The sequence below is a fragment of the Vulpes vulpes genome, unplaced genomic scaffold (assembly GCF_048418805.1).
Source record: "Vulpes vulpes isolate BD-2025 unplaced genomic scaffold, VulVul3 u000000671, whole genome shotgun sequence".
Lineage (NCBI taxonomy): Eukaryota > Metazoa > Chordata > Mammalia > Carnivora > Canidae > Vulpes > Vulpes vulpes.
Window position 1 is genome coordinate 223,367 of NW_027325801.1, and position 14,769 is coordinate 238,135.

The 14,769-nt window shown below is 63.5% G+C and overlaps 1 long non-coding RNA gene across 1 annotated transcript; it reads left to right on the plus strand.

Moving 5' to 3' along the window:
* The first annotated feature begins 1,673 nt into the window (after positions 1-1,673).
* LOC140597444 (uncharacterized) lies at positions 1,674-6,426 on the plus strand. The gene is made up of 3 exons (XR_011999263.1): positions 1,674-1,761; positions 3,231-3,314; positions 6,290-6,426. It is a non-coding gene; the product is annotated as an uncharacterized lncRNA (long non-coding RNA).
* Positions 6,427-14,769: the final 8,343 nt, after the last annotated feature.

Genomic DNA, 14,769 nt, shown 5'->3' on the forward strand with positions numbered 1-14,769 from the left:
GAGCTGCCGCCAGGTGTTCTTGCCAAGCATTCCCACGGAAGCTGCTGGGCACAGGTGGGCCGGGAACCTGGGGGACGGGAGGGGGCAATGAGCACTGCCACTGCCTCTGCCCCCTAAGCACACGCTCCTTGACCTTTCCTACCTGCCTCCAGGAAAATGAGCAGCAAGAAGGCAGGTCCCAAAGCTGCATCAGGGAAGTGGCTGACATCCCTCCCCGGAGCCAAGCCGGGGGCCGCTGCTGGGGAGTCTGACCCCCGCTCCAGCACGGACTTGGGACGCCCTCTCTGCAGCCACCAGGGATGCGCTCAGGAGACCCTTCCCTCGGAGAGTGGCTTTCGGGGGATCTCTGAGCTGGGCTCGGGTACGGTAGACGGAGGATTCGGAGCGCAGAAGTCCATTCCAGACCCTGGCCCTGAGACTCGTGCCCCTGCCCTGGGCTGGGGTGAGGGGCACCGCACGAGAACACACGGAGATGGGACGCAAGCCCGTGGGGACAGGGGACAGGTTCTGAGACAGAGCTCAGAATTCACATTGGGGATTCTCAGGCCAAGCGTGTGGTCCACTCTGACCCTCTGTTCCACCTGGGCCATCCCCTTGCTTTTCCCTGCCTGCGGCTGCTGTCTCAGACCACCCTCTCCGCAGCCACTCCCGGGGCGAATGGTGACAGCGTGCCCTTGCTTCGGTCCCACTGCGGGTCAAGAAGGGCGCCTCCTCTCACACCTACCCCCACCCGTTGTCCCTCTCTTCTCTGGGTCCCATTCTTTTCTGTCGTGGCACTCGTGAGTTCTCTGCGACACTGTCAGGGTCCCTGCAGCACCCAGGGCAGCACTGGGGTCTGCTTGGAGGGGGCTGCCCCAAGTCCCTGGCACCCAGGGGCCTCACAGATCACACGCCCCGCTGGGGGTGGTGACTCCTCTTCCATGCCAAGCCGGGGGTTAGACCCTAGTTTCCCAAAATAGCCCCAGCGGCGTCTGAGGAAGCAGCCCTTCTGGAATGAGGATGATGGGCTCAGGGCCGCGCGCTTCCCCTGTGATCTCAAGCCGCGGGAACAGGGCCTGCAGTAAACAGCGGAGGCCGCCAGGAAGCCGGGCCGGGGGCGGGGAGGGGGCACGTTTCTGACCTCCGTCCTTGCCGCAGCCCTCACCCCATGCGCCCCAAACACTGCCCCGGAGGGCTCCGGCAGCTGCCCGCTCCAGCCCCCGGCCCCCGCCCCCAGCCACGACACCTGGGTCCTCTGTAGGAATACGCCTGCCTCGGTTTCCCCAAGCAAGTGTCCTCTCTGGGCAGTCCTACCTGCCAGGCCCTGAGCCCGCCTGGGAGGGCACCCTGTGTGCCGGGCACCGGCCTCCCCTTGCAAGTGTGAAGCGGGCCCACGGTTATCCCTTGGCCGTCCTGCCACAGCGGTGCAGCCCGCACCTGCCGCCTGCTTGCACGGTCACCACACCCCCACACAGTCGGAGCCCCCCCCCCCACCCCCTTACCTGGCCTTGGGTCTGCAGCACCTCAAGGCCCTCGCTCCGGAGTTGTTCCAGGGCCATGGCCAGCTCCAGCCCCTCCACGCGCACCCAGGCCTGCTCCTCCTGTAGCTGCTGCAGCCACAGCTGCTCCTCCTGCCACAGCTGCTCCCTCCACAGCTGCTCCTCCTGCCACAGCTGCATCTGCAGCTGGACCTGCCGCCGTCGGTCCTCCAGCAGCAGTTGCTCCTGAGCCAGGCACAGCTGGACCTCGTGGAGCCTCAGCAGCTCGGGCCCCAGGCCCAGGGTGAGGCCCCCTGCCCCACAGCCTTCCATGTCCGCGGGGGCGGCTAACGCCAGCTCGGACCCCAGAGCACTGGCCTGTGCTGGCCCCTGGGCTGCTTGTGGCCACTCTGGCTTGGCCACCCTGGGGTGTCCCCGGGCAGCTGGCTTGTTGCTGGTCACGTGCTCCACAGGGGCCACCCCCACCGTGTCCTGGGGGCCCCCTGCGGCGGGGGGCGGGGGCTGCGCCTCAGGGCCAGGCTGACCCGAGGCCTGCTGCGCCTTGCCCGCCCTCCTCCTGCCTCGGGGTTTTCGAGCGCGACTTCGTTTCCCCGACATGGCCCCGAGCCGGCGCCTGTCACCCAGTGTCTGCTCCCTGGGACCCTGGCTCATCGCGGGCCGGCCTGGATCAGGCGGGCTCAGCGGGCCTCCCTGGGAGGCCGCGGTGGGCCCCGTGCTCCTGCCCTGCCCCTTCCTGGGGCCCTGGTGCGCGGCTCTGGGCCCCACTCGTTGGGCTGGGCCACGCCGGGGAGTTTATAGGGACTCGGCGGCGTGGTGGCTCACCCGGGCGCGAGGGCTGACTAACGTGCTGACACAGGGCGCAGGACTTTACGGGCCACAGGCCTCGTCGGCCAGACGGGGAGGGAGACCGAGAGCCTAGAGGAGCGACTCCCGGCAGCCAGATCCCGGCTGCGGCAGCAACGAGTCCCGTCCTGCCCTGGGCGGGCCCCTGCGCCACCCCCGCCCCGCCCCGGGTCCAGGGCAGCTGAGGCCCCGGGGCCGCGGCCAGGAGCTGCATCCGGCCCCACTGACCACCGGAGCAGGCCGCGCTGCCCCCCAACTGGCCCGGCAGCCCCGGGGCACAGGCTTGCCTGGGGGGCCCTGTGGATGAGAGAACCGTTCCCCCGGCCCGGCGGCCTCCTGCTGGGGGCTGGAGGGGGAGACCCGGCCTCGGGCCCGTGGCACCCCGTGGCCTGAGATGGGGCCGCAGGGAGCCGCCGTCCTGCCCCCAGAGGCAAGGGCCTTGGGACCCCCACGCCGAGTCCGCCCCAGTGCTGGCGTCCCTGGGCTTCCTGCTGGGAGACCTCGGAGGCGGCCTCCCCAGCGTTTGCCCAGCCTGGGGCCGCTGACTCACACCCACGCCCAGGGCCCGGGCCCGCCGCTGCCACACTGGCTTGACTGGTTTGCCTAGCGCAGCCGGGCCCGGGCACCCCGTCCTCCTCCCACTCAGCCCTGGTCCCTGAAGGCCGCCAACGGGGGCGCCCGGCGGACACGCAGGGACAGGGGCGCCGGGTAGAGCGGCCCACAGGTCCTGGGGGAGCCCAGGGGCCTTCACTACACCTGGGCTCGTGGGATCTGCGGCTTCGGGGCCAAGGCGTCCTACCTGCCGGGCTCACCAGCATCCCCCTCGGCACCCCAGGGGCCCACATGCCCCGGGGGGCCCTTCCTGGCGGCCCACGAAGGCCTCCCCCACCGCACTGACTGTCCCCCCAGGGAAGCCAGGACAGACCTGCCAGCCACCCAGGAAGGCGGGCCAGCCGGCCACGCGGCCCCCCGAGCGCCCAGAGGCCCCCCCAGGTGAGAGCCTCGGGGCCCACGGGGATGGGCACGACTGGGGTGCGCTGGCGGGAGGGGGGCTGCCCTGAGGGGGCGTGCTCTGTGTGCCTGTGAGTGTGCGCGGGGGCTCGCGAGGCTGCGTGGGCCTCCCCGGGGCTGGTGGAGCCAGCGGCCTGCTCTCTGACCCGCGAGGGCTGGGTGGGGTTGGCCTAGCACCCGCCTCCTGGGGCGCGGCCTCCACCGGAGGCCCTGCCTGGACACTGTGGTCGTGGGGGGCCGGCCTCTCCTGCTGGGGCTGGGGCTGGCAGCACGGGGCGTCACCTTAGTGTCCCACTGGGCCTCTCCTGCACACTGTTGGGTGCCTGGGCCTGGGGCCTCTTTTTCTTCAAGATTAATTGATTAATGGGGTGTGGGGCAGAGGGGAGGGATAGAGAGAGGAAGAGTGGAGAGCACCAGGCCGGACATGTGCCCGGAATCCATAGTGAGCTGCAATCCCCCAGCTCTCTCCTGGGCGTCCTCATCAGCACATGCCCTCATCCCCTTCCTGTCCACTATCCAGGCTCCCAGGACTGTGCCCTGGTGACCCTGTGCCCAAGCCCTCATGCCCACAGATGGTCCTTTGTGCTCTGTCTTCCCCCACCCTCCCCTCCTGCCCTGGCCTTGGTCTATTCAGCTCCTACTCCCCCCTTCCTTCTGGTCTGTTCCCCACAGAGTGGGTGGTCTCAGCCCTCAGGCACACGTGGTCTGGTGTGGCTGGTGTTGGCACCCCACCCACACACCAAGGAGCCTGACCTCGTCCTGAGGACAGGCTGGGACCACACGAGGTTTGTACAGTCCTGCCTACTGGTCTTACAAAAGTTGTATATGCCTGATGTATTAACCGTGGTCTGGGTTATGCACAGTAGGACAGATTCTATGCAATGTAAACTGAAATGGAATGTCCTAGAAGGATATTCCGTGATTTGGTCTGGGAAAGAGGCCAAAGTAAAAGTGGAGACGCAGGCAAGGCCACGCCGTGGATGGAAGTCGGAGTAGGATGTCCCTGTGTCACTGGAAGCCAGCGCCTGTGCTCCCCCAAGAGCTACGCACTTGTGCCCTTGGCCTGGTGTTACTTGCTCAAGCCTCCGATTCCTGGAGGGGAGCTGTCCACACTTAGGCCGCGCTCTCACTGCGAGGAAGGAGAGAGAGACATTTGTCCCCTACTTCAGTTTCTTTTCTTTTTTTTTTTTAAAAGATTTTATTTATTTATTCATAGACACACACAGAGAGAGGCAGAGACACAGGCAGAGGGAGAAGCAGGCTCCATGCAGGGAGCCCGATGTGGGACTCGATCCCGGGTCTCCAGGATCACACCCCAGGCCGCAGGCGGCCCCAAACCGCTGCGCCACCAGGGCTGCCCCTATTTCAGTTTCTTTAGTGGGCCGGGGGCTCCCACCGAATTCCCCCAGTGGCCCCTGACCGGCAGGGCGGGAGTCCCGAGTCTCAGCGGCTCTCCCCGGTTCTCTAGGGCCCCGCCACCCGGCCTCCTGCTGCTGCCAGGTTGGGGCTCGGACTGAGCTTCCAGGGGCTGGCAGGTCTGTGCAGGTGGCAGCGCGAGCAGCCACGCCGGTAGGAACCCATGTCAACCACAGTCAGTGGTGTCCCCGACGCAGGGAGGGTGTCCAGTGGGACAGCTGCGTGCAGGCCACGCCCCCCAAGCTCGAGCCTGTGCGTGGGCCCCCCTGCTGCCGTGGCCGAGTCGCTTGTGAGCCCTGGAAACGAGTCTTTGTGTCCATTTGCTAGCTCAGAGCCTTCTTTGCAGTGGAGACACCTGGTTGGCATCACACGGGTTAACTGTTCGCACGCTCTGGGTTATTCTGAGAGGTCCGTGCAGAGGGGCTCTCTCCCGGTCTCCCTGCCGCCACCCCCGTGCCTGGTGACCTGTCCAAATCATCAGCCAGAGCATAGGAGTTGGTATCAAGAAGGCTGTAGGGCAGGACGGTATCTGATCTGGGTCGGCCTTGATGAGAGGGGCTCGTGCCGCTGGGCCCGAGTGTCCCCAGCATCCCTGTCACCGCAGCCACGCCGTGCACAGGCCTTTGCCTCCCACGGGACAGTTGTGACGTCCACCCCGTGTCTGATGCCTCCTCTGCAGCGGGCCCTCTCTGGAGCCGCCACAGGGAGATGCAGGGCCAGCCCCGCGTGCCTGGGGCTGCTACACCTGCTCCCACGGTGGGCCCCTCCCGTGTCTCTGCTGTCCTGGTCTGGCTCATTTCTGGCTCCGATGAAGCCGCCAAGCCTTTCCCCAGAGCGCTGGGCGCAGTTTGCCCTGCAGCCTGCTCCACCTGTCCCCTCCTCTGGGAACACGTGGCCAGGTGCCCCGGGAGGTGGCCTGCACCGCTGCCCTTCGGGGCCCCGATGGAGGAGCTGCAGTGGCTCAGGGCAGGTGAGCTGGGGCCGCCGCGAGGCCGAGCTGTCTGGCGTCCGCGCCGAGGCCCCCTCCCGCCTGCCCCGCGGCGCCGTGGCTGCGGCTGAGGAGAGGCCTCGTACGGAGAGGAGGGGTGGCACGGCCGTCTGCGCCGTGCGAGGGACCCGTGCCTTCTGGGCGTTTCATGGCCATCACGCGATGCCGGGAGTCGGGAGCGGGGGCCGCGGGCCGGGCCGGCTCCTCTGGGTGCGCGTCCCCCGCTGCGGCGGTTGGCCCCCCGGTCTCCAGCAGGGCCTGGAGGGGGACAGAGCTGATCCGCTGGGGGAGGCCCAGCCTGGTGTAGGACCCGCGTCCGTGCGGCACCCCCACCCCGGGGCTTGCCGGACCTTCCACGGCCGCCCCTCTCCCCACGGATGCGGCCGGTGTGGGGGGCCTGCTGCTCGCGTGGCCCCAGCCCCAGCCCCCGGGCCTGCGGGAACCGTTAGCCTCTGGGATCCGTCAGCACCGGCGTGGGCCGAGCTCCAGGTCCCAGCAGGCCCGTCAGCTCAGCAAGGAGCTACTACGTACCACCACCCACTTTTCACCGTAGGACGTCCTGAGGAGGCCCGGATTCATCACCCCGAGAGCTCCTCCCGCCTGTGGTTTTGCTCCCACCGCCTGGACCGCCGAGGCCCCCGCGTGAGCTTCCCGCAGCTGCCGTAACAACCAGCGCCCGTGCGCCGCTTTACAGCAAAGCGAATCCAGTGTCCTGCCGTCTGTGCGTTGTCTGACACGGGCCCCAGTGGTTTAAAATAGAGGCCTTGGGAATCGCTGTCCTTTCTGGAGGCTCCCGCGGGGAACTCTGTCCCTCTCCACCTTCTGGACGCGCCCCGGGCCCGGGCTCCTGGCCCTGCGGGAGGCCGTCCGTCCGACCCTCCCCGTCACAGCTCCCTGTGGGCTCTCCCACTTGCAGGGACCCCGGTGATTACGGTGGATCTACCCGCACAATCCAGGACGATCACCTTATTTATTTGCGGTCACCCGGTTAGCAGCCTCTGTGCCGTCTTCAAACTTGATTCCGTCCTGGGGTAACGCGGCACATCTACAGGCTCCGGGAGCAGGACGTGGGCACCTTTGGGGGCCCTTCCTCCGTCCCCCGGTCCCTGAGAGCCAGAGCGCAGCCGTGGTCTCGGGCTGACAGTGAAGGTGTACTGCCGGGTCCTCCCCGCGACGCAGGACGGGAGCGGTCGCGCCCCGGCAGTCACACGGCACAGCGCCAGGCCCGTGCTGACCGGCTCCGCACGGCCGACCGGACCAGTGTGCCACGGGTGCAAGGTCTCCGTGCTCCGTCCTCTTCCGCCATCGCTCGCTGGTTTTCTGCAAAGGCGGGGATCCCGCGGAGACATGACGGGGACCACGGCTCTGACTTTCCTCAAACCTGGCCTTTTTTTTCAGGGTAGTCTCATGTTTCCTTCAATTGAGGGGAACATCCAGAGATTTCCCTCCCCCTCCTCACGTCCAGTGGCCCAGTTATCAACCCCCCAGAGCGCTGCATTCGTTACAGCCGATGACCCTACAGGTCCACGGCCACAAGGCCTCCTCGCCACCCGGCGCCCCGCTCGCCGAGGGCTCCCCCGGGGGCCGGGCCCCTGTGGGTCTGCACGTGTCCTGGCACTGGGGGGTCACACAGACGGCTTCGCGGCCCTGGACCCTCCGTGCTGACTGCCCGCCCCCCCGCCCCTCGACCCCTCATCTGCCTCCACGGTGTCGCCGTCCCCAGAACGTCGCGGACCCGGAGTCACACAGGCCGGCTTCTGTGCCCCCCTGACGCGTGCCGAGCCTCCCCCACGTGGTCCCCGCGCGAGCTCCTGTCCTCTGAGCGCCGTGGGTCGGCCCGCGGTTCATCTGTCCACCGGCCCACGGGCGTCTGGCTGCTTCCGGGCGATCGTGAACAGAGCTGCTACGCACATCACGTTCGGGTCCTGCGGGGATGGGGTCTCCACCGCTTCGGGGTAACCGCCGGGACGAGGTGCCGCATCACGTGGTCAGAGCACATTCAGTTCTGCGAGAAATCTCCCAACCGTCCCGCGAGGCGCCGCCGCCTCTGCTCTCTGGCCCTGGTCCGCACCAGCGCCTGGCGCCTCCGGAGTCTGGCTCTGCTCGCAGGTGTGTCGTGGGATCTCGTGTCTTCGTTTGCACTTCCCTGATGACACAGGATGCGGAGCATCGTTCATGAGCGTCTTCGCCATCTGTGTGTCGTCTTGGCTGAGGCGTCCGTCAGGGTCTCTGGCCCACTCTGAAACTGCGTTGCTTGTTTCCTCACTGTCGAGGGTCACGAGCTCTGCATATTCTGGATAAGTCGTCTTTACCACATGTGTCTTTTTTTTTTTTTTTTCCACATGTGTCTTTTGCAGACATTTTCTCCCCCCTGTGGGGGAGCTTCTCACCCCGGCAGTGTCTTTCACAGAAAAGCCCAGCGTATCTACTATTTCTTTCAGAGATAGTGTCTTTGATGTTGTGTCTAAGAATCATCACGACACCCAAGGTCATCTAGGTTTTCTCCTATGTCGCCTTCTAGGAGCTTTGTAGTTTTGCATTTTACATTTAGGTCTGTGATCTTTTTTTTTTTTTTTTTTTTTTTTTTTATGATAGTCACAGAGAGAGAGAGAGAGAGAGGCAGAGACACAGGCGGAGGGAGAAGCAGGCTCCATGCACCGGGAGCCTGATGTGGGATTCGATCCCGGGTCTCCAGGATCGCGCCCTGGGCCAAAGGCAGGCGCCAAACCGCTGCGCCACCCAGGGATCCCTCTATTTTTTTTTTTGAAAGATTTATTTACTTGAGAGAGAGCAGGTGCAAAGGTGGGAGGAGGGGCAGAGGGAGAGACTGTCAAGCAGCCTTCGCTCTGTGCAGGGAGCCCGACAACAGGCTGGATCCCAGGACCCCGAGATCATGACCTGAGCTCACAGCCAAGAGTCAGACACTTAACTGACCGAGCCACCGAGGCACATGAAAAAAATTTTATGTTTTTTTTTTTTTTTTAATTTTATGTTTTTAAGTCATCAGTACAGCCAGCTTGGGGCTCGAACCCACAACCCCAAGATCAAGAATTGCATGCTCCGCTGACTGAGCCTGCCACGTGCCCCTGGTCTGCGATCCGTTTTGGGTTAATTTTTGTAAAGGGTGTGAGGTGTGTGTCTAGATTCATTTTTTTTAAATTTTTTTTAATTTTTATTTATTTATGATAGTCACAGAGAGAGAGAGAGAGGCAGAGACATAGGCAGAGGGAGAAGCAGGCTCCATGCACCGGGAGCCCGATGTGGGATTCGATCCTGGGTCTCTAGGATCGCGCCCTGGGCCAAAGGCAAGCACCAAACCACTGCGCCACCCAGGGATCCCCTCTTTTTTTTTTTTTTAATTGCGTGAGGATGACCAGTTTTTCCACCACCTTTGGTTGAAAAGACTGTCTTTACTCCTTTGTAGAGGTTAGTTGGCTCTATTTAAATGGGTCCCTCGATTCCGTGATGCTGCTCCTCATCTCGGCGCTTCCTGCAGGAAAGTCCTATTTCTATCGTGTTCACTATCTTGGTGGGAAGGGGGCAGTTACACGGGCCCCCACTTGGCCCTTCCTGCTCTAATGACTCCACGGGCAAGGGCCCAATGCGAGGGCTCTGCCGGTGGCTAAGCGTCCCCGTGCCAGCATCGCAGACGGACCCACGGACCCGAGCGTAGTGACGGTGGACGCCAGCCACGGGGCCGACTTTGATCTGGATTCTATAAACAGGACCCCGATGACATTGCAAAACTGGTCTCCGTTTAGATCCTGTGCGTGAGAGTCCCCGGGAAGTCTGTGTCTCCCTTCCCCCTGAGTACAGCTCCCCCTGCCGAACGGCCCCGACGGCTCCGCGGAAAGACGGGGAGAAGATCCGGTGTCAGGAGAGAACCTGTGGCCTGACTGGACCCTCGTCCAGGGGCACCTGGCTCCCGCTTCCGTCTGAGAGCTGCGAGTCGTTGACCTTGGCGCTGGTCTGGAAGCGGTGAGGGGCTGTGACGGCCGACGTCAGCTTTCTCATGGGCGCGGCCTGGTCCCGCCGTCAGGGTCAGCACAGGCCGCGCGGGCCGTGCAAGCCGGCTCTGGGGAGAACTGGGCTGCTTCCAAAGATGGTTCGTGTTGGTGTGTAAACCCTCCTCCACCTGACGAGGACCCTCGGGGAGGCTCAGGGGACACTCTGCGGGGGCAGACTCTAGAAGAGGTGACGTGGCCGCAAGACGGTGTCAGCGTGGTGAGGGGCAGCAGGCCCGAGCGGTGGCCAGGACGGTCCGCCCGGGATGGGGCAGCCAGGCCGTCTGCGGGCCGCCGCTCGAATCGTCAAGCCAGACAAACACCTGGCCCCATCAGCTCGCGCACACCTGCTCCGGGGAGGTCGTGGCGTGGTGCAGAGAGGCTGCTCTCCTCTGGCACAGAAGCAGCTGCAGGGACATGCGAGGGCCCTGAGAGGGCACCAAGCAGACCGGAGGGAGGACAGCCCTCACCCTCCTCCCAGCCCCTCTCTTGTGCCCCCGGTCGGCAGGGCCCAAGAGGACGCTCGCTGGCCGAGCGCAGCGGAGTGAGGGCTCCAGGCCCTCCCCTGCGGCCTCTGCACGCGGCCTCCTCACGGACACGGACTTGCACTGGCGAGGCTGCTGCCTGGCGACCCACGTCCTGGGTATGGATGAAGCCGGCCTCAATGTCCTTCTGAAAAGTGGAGGCAAAGGCCTGGTTGGTGTCAGGACACCTCTGGGTGACGTGGGTAGCGCCCCACATTCCTTCGTGTTCCACCTGGAACTTGGGCTTTCTGAAAGGTAAACACTAAATTGTGAAGTTTATCAGTATCCACCAGTCTTACGTTAAAAAAATAATAATTATATATATATATATATGTATATGTATGTAGGAACAAGGGGCGCCTGCGTGGTGCGGTCGGTTAAGCATCTGACTCTTGATTTAGGCTCAGATCGTGATGGCAGGGCCGTGGGGTCGGCCCGGGTCGGGCTCCGGGCTCAGCGGGAATCTGCTTGGGGTTTCTCTGTCTCCCTCTGCCCCTGCCCGTCCCTCCTGTGTGCGCTCTCTCTCCATCTAAAGTAAATAAATAAAATCATTTTTTAAAAATTAGAGAATAGAGTAAAAAGAGGCACCAGTTAATATTTACAGGTGTGTGTAACAAGTAAGGAGAAGGTACGCGCTGCCCGTGCTGCCCCCGTTTCTGGATCGTGGCTGTGTCTGCTCCTCAGAACTTCCGTCCCCCACGGGCCCTCCACCCGCCGTGTGCCCTCAGCAGGGCAGCCGCAGGCCTGGGGTCTGCACGTGGACGGTGGGAATCCTCGTCAGTTCTCGCACCCCAGGGGATACCTGGGTCCCAGACGCGGTCGTCCTGGTCCCCGTGAGGACCAGGGAGCTGCCCCTGCAGTCAGAGCCTGTCACCGCGGGTGGTACAGAAATGCCCGTCCTTGTCTGTGGGACAGATGCTCAGGCGGAGGCCTGGGTGTGCGGTTCCAGCCACTGTCGTGTCGCCGGGTGGAAGCTCCCACTGGGAACCGAGATCCCCCAGCAGACTCCGGATGGTGGACAGGAGGGGCTGCAGCCGGCTAGACCCCTGGGAGATGGCGAGGGAGCCCCCCTGCCGCTGCTCCTGGCTCCTGGCGTGTGTGTCTCGGCCGTGGCGGAGGCGGCCCCCGCGTTCCTCGTGGGGTGGCGCTAACACCGCACTCGTGCGGCCGCGGTGGCTCTCGGCGGCGGAGGCCGGGCTGCCCCTCATCCTGGGGCCTCACCCACCACGGGAGGGGGCTGCTTGTCTGTGGGCCGTGGGGCGGGCGCCTGCCTCCTGGCGGCCGGTCCCCCTGCTGGGTCTACAGAACCCCCGCGCGGCCTGCCCGACAGAAGCCCCCACGCTCACCCGTGGACGGTCGCCGTGCTGGGGGCCCCGGTGCGGATCCTCTGGAGTCTGGGCAGTGGGCGCGGCGCCTGGGAGGCGCAGGGGCAGGGCGCTGGCTTCCTCCTGAGGACATCCAGGCCGCCCATCAGCGCCCCTCACGCTTCCATCTGGGGGTTCAGGGGTATCCCGCTTGTCGCGGCTCCTGAGGCGGCGCAGTTCTGAGCTGCCCGTTCCTGTCACCTGACCCTGTGGCAGCGAGAGCACGGAGAGGAGCACGTGTGCGTGGGGGGGGGGGGGCTGCCACCAACTCAGAAGGAGGCCCCCATCCCTTTACTCGTAAAAGTGGGCAGCTACGCCAGGAAGTAAAGGAGCCAGCGACAAATCCTCCGCTATCTCACCATTCGGGGCGGGGCGGCGTGGCCACGGGCGGGTCTTCGGTTCCTGCTGCCCGGTTCTCCCCGGGTCGCTCTTCCTCCTCCCGTGCGTGGCCGCAGGTGCTCCGGGCCGCTCTGGTGCCTCCCCTCCCGCGGGCCTCTCCCCGCCGGTCACGCCGGGGGCCCTGGGCCTCCTGAGCCCCGCGGGGTGTGTGCGTGCGTGTGCGCGTCACGCCCTGGCGTCTGTCCCCCCGGTCCGTGGGACGGAGGAGGGGACCGGCCGTGGCAGTCTGCTGGGGGTCCCCCCTCCCACTGGCCCTCCCTGCTCTCAACAGAAATCAATAAATCTTTTTTTTTTAAGATTATTTATTTATTCATGAGAGACCCAGAGAGAGAGGCAGAGACCCAGGCAGAGGGAGAAGCAGGCTCCCCGCAGGGAGCCCGACGTGGGACTCGATCCTGGGTCTCCAGGATCACGCCCTGGGCCGAAGGCGGCGCTAAACCGCTGAGCTACCCGGGATGCCCAGAAATCAATAAAGCTTTAAGAAAAAATAACAAAAGCTCATTTCCCCTCGTGCTGCGCTGCGGGGCCGGGGCTGCGGTGGAGCCGCCAGGGTCTCGGGCAGCGCCCGGCGGGGCCCACGCGGGCTGCTCGTGAACATTTGCTTCAACAGACTGTGTCACGTTCTTTCTGTTTTCTCCTCTGACACTTGGGCTATTTAAAACATGTTTCAGAATTTCCAAACACATGGGTGTCTCTACTTAATTTTTATTTGATTTTAGGCTTGATTCAACTTTATTCAGAAAGTGTATTTTTTAAATGACTTCAACCATGTGATGTTTATCAAAATGAGCTTTTTAGCTCAGGTCGTAGCCAATTTTGGCATCTTCCCGGGGCGCGTGCAGAGAGTTGCCTCCCGCGCTCAGCCCATCAGCCCAAGGAGTGGCGGCGCCGCGGACGCCTTCCCTGTCCTCGCTGGCTTACCGGGCGCTGGGCTCTGGCGAGTACTGACAGGCGCGCCGACGGCCCCGCTATGATTGTAGGTTTATCAGCTTCTCTTCATAGTTTTCCTCGATGTACTCCGGAGCCGTTACCAGATGCCGCCAGCGTGTAAGAGCCCTGCTGCCTCGGCCGGCTGCTCCCGTGTGGCTTGGGATGGTTCCCTGTAGCTCCAGCGAGGCTGTTTGCCTTAGAGCTTACCTGCCGCCAGCAGCTGGGCATAGCTTTGTATTTCCTGTTGCTGCCCGACGACGGAGCACACGCTTAGCCACCTAAGGCAGCACCGTCCCGTGGGCTCCAGCTGCCATCTGGACAGTCGCTGGGGCCGCAGCCTCATCCGGAGGCTCGAGTGGGAGGCAGGCAGCACAGGTCTCTGGCACTGTCCGCGGGTTTGTGTCCTGTGGTGCAGGCCTGAGTCCCGGCTCTCGGTGGCGGCTGGCCGCGGGCGCTCTTCAATCCCACTGATGGCCGCGGTTCCCCAGCACGGCCTCGGCTTCTCTAAGGCCAGTCTGCTGAGAGGAAACCCTGTGGAGTACGACGTCATCATGAGTACCACGTTGCCCTCGCCAGGCCGTATCAGCTAGGAGCAAGCCACAGACGTCACCGTGCTCGAGGGGGGCTCACACGGGGCGCACCTGCTCCGGAGCGCTCAAGCCCAGCATGACTCTCGCTGCCCTGACATTGCCCGGCCCTGAGCACTCTTAACCGCTCTACCTACCTTCCTCCCATGTACGTGCTGTTTAACGCTCATGTATTTGTGACGTTAGTGTTGTTTGGTGCGTATTCACTCACAGGTGTGCTCTCCCTGTTGAACCACAGCCCCGCCTGCACCTGCACACCCAGCTGGGCTGCTCTCTTCTACCGGCATTGCCCTGCCCTCCGTTAGTCTCCCCAGCGAGACCAGCTGCCGAGGGGGCCCCTCTATGGTCTGTTTGCCCAAAGATGTGTTTATTTTGCCTTAAATTAAAAAATATATACATTTATTTGAGAGAGCGAGCATCAGTGGGGGAGGGGGCTGAGGGAGAGGGAGAAGCAGACTCCCCGCTGAGCAGAGCGCCCAATGCAGGGCTCGATCCCAGGACCCTGAGATTCTGACCTGAGCCGAAGGCAGATGCTTAATGGACTGAGTCACCCAGGTGCCCTTATTCATTTATTTATTTTTACCCCTTCAAAGGTAATATATCTTTTTTCCTTTAACTAATTTATTTAAGATTGATTTATTCACTTTAGAGAGAGAGCGAGCGGAAGGATGGGCAGGGCGAGAGGGAGAATCCGTAGCGGACTCCACGCCCAACGTGGAACCTGAGGGAGGCTCCATCTGGTCACGGCCCTGAGGTCACGGCCCTGAGGTCACGGCCTGAGCCAAAACCAAGACTCGGATGCTCAACCGACGGAGCCGCCTGGGCGTCCCTTCCACTAACCTGCAGGCTCCCTGGCCTGTCTAGTTTTGAGCTGTGTTACCGTGGGGTGCTTTGCGGAGTGTGCGTTGCCCGCTTGTTTTCCACTAACCTGCTTGAATTTATAACGCATGTCAGTGCTGTGACTGGATGTCTGTCAGCCTTGAAAAGTTCTTTGAATGTTGCTCCCTCGTCCCCGTCCTCGAGACCCTGTGATCAGACCTTTCCTTCCATCCCTGCGCCTTTGCTCCGACCATGTCCCTTCCCTTCGCGTGGCGCTCCAGGTTACCGGTCCGTGTGCAGCCGCGCCTGCTACGCCGCTAAGAGCTCTCCCATCCGTCTCTCAACTTCAGGTTTTGTGTTTTCACCGTCTCAAACTTCCATTTGGTCCTTTATTGTTTCCAGTTCC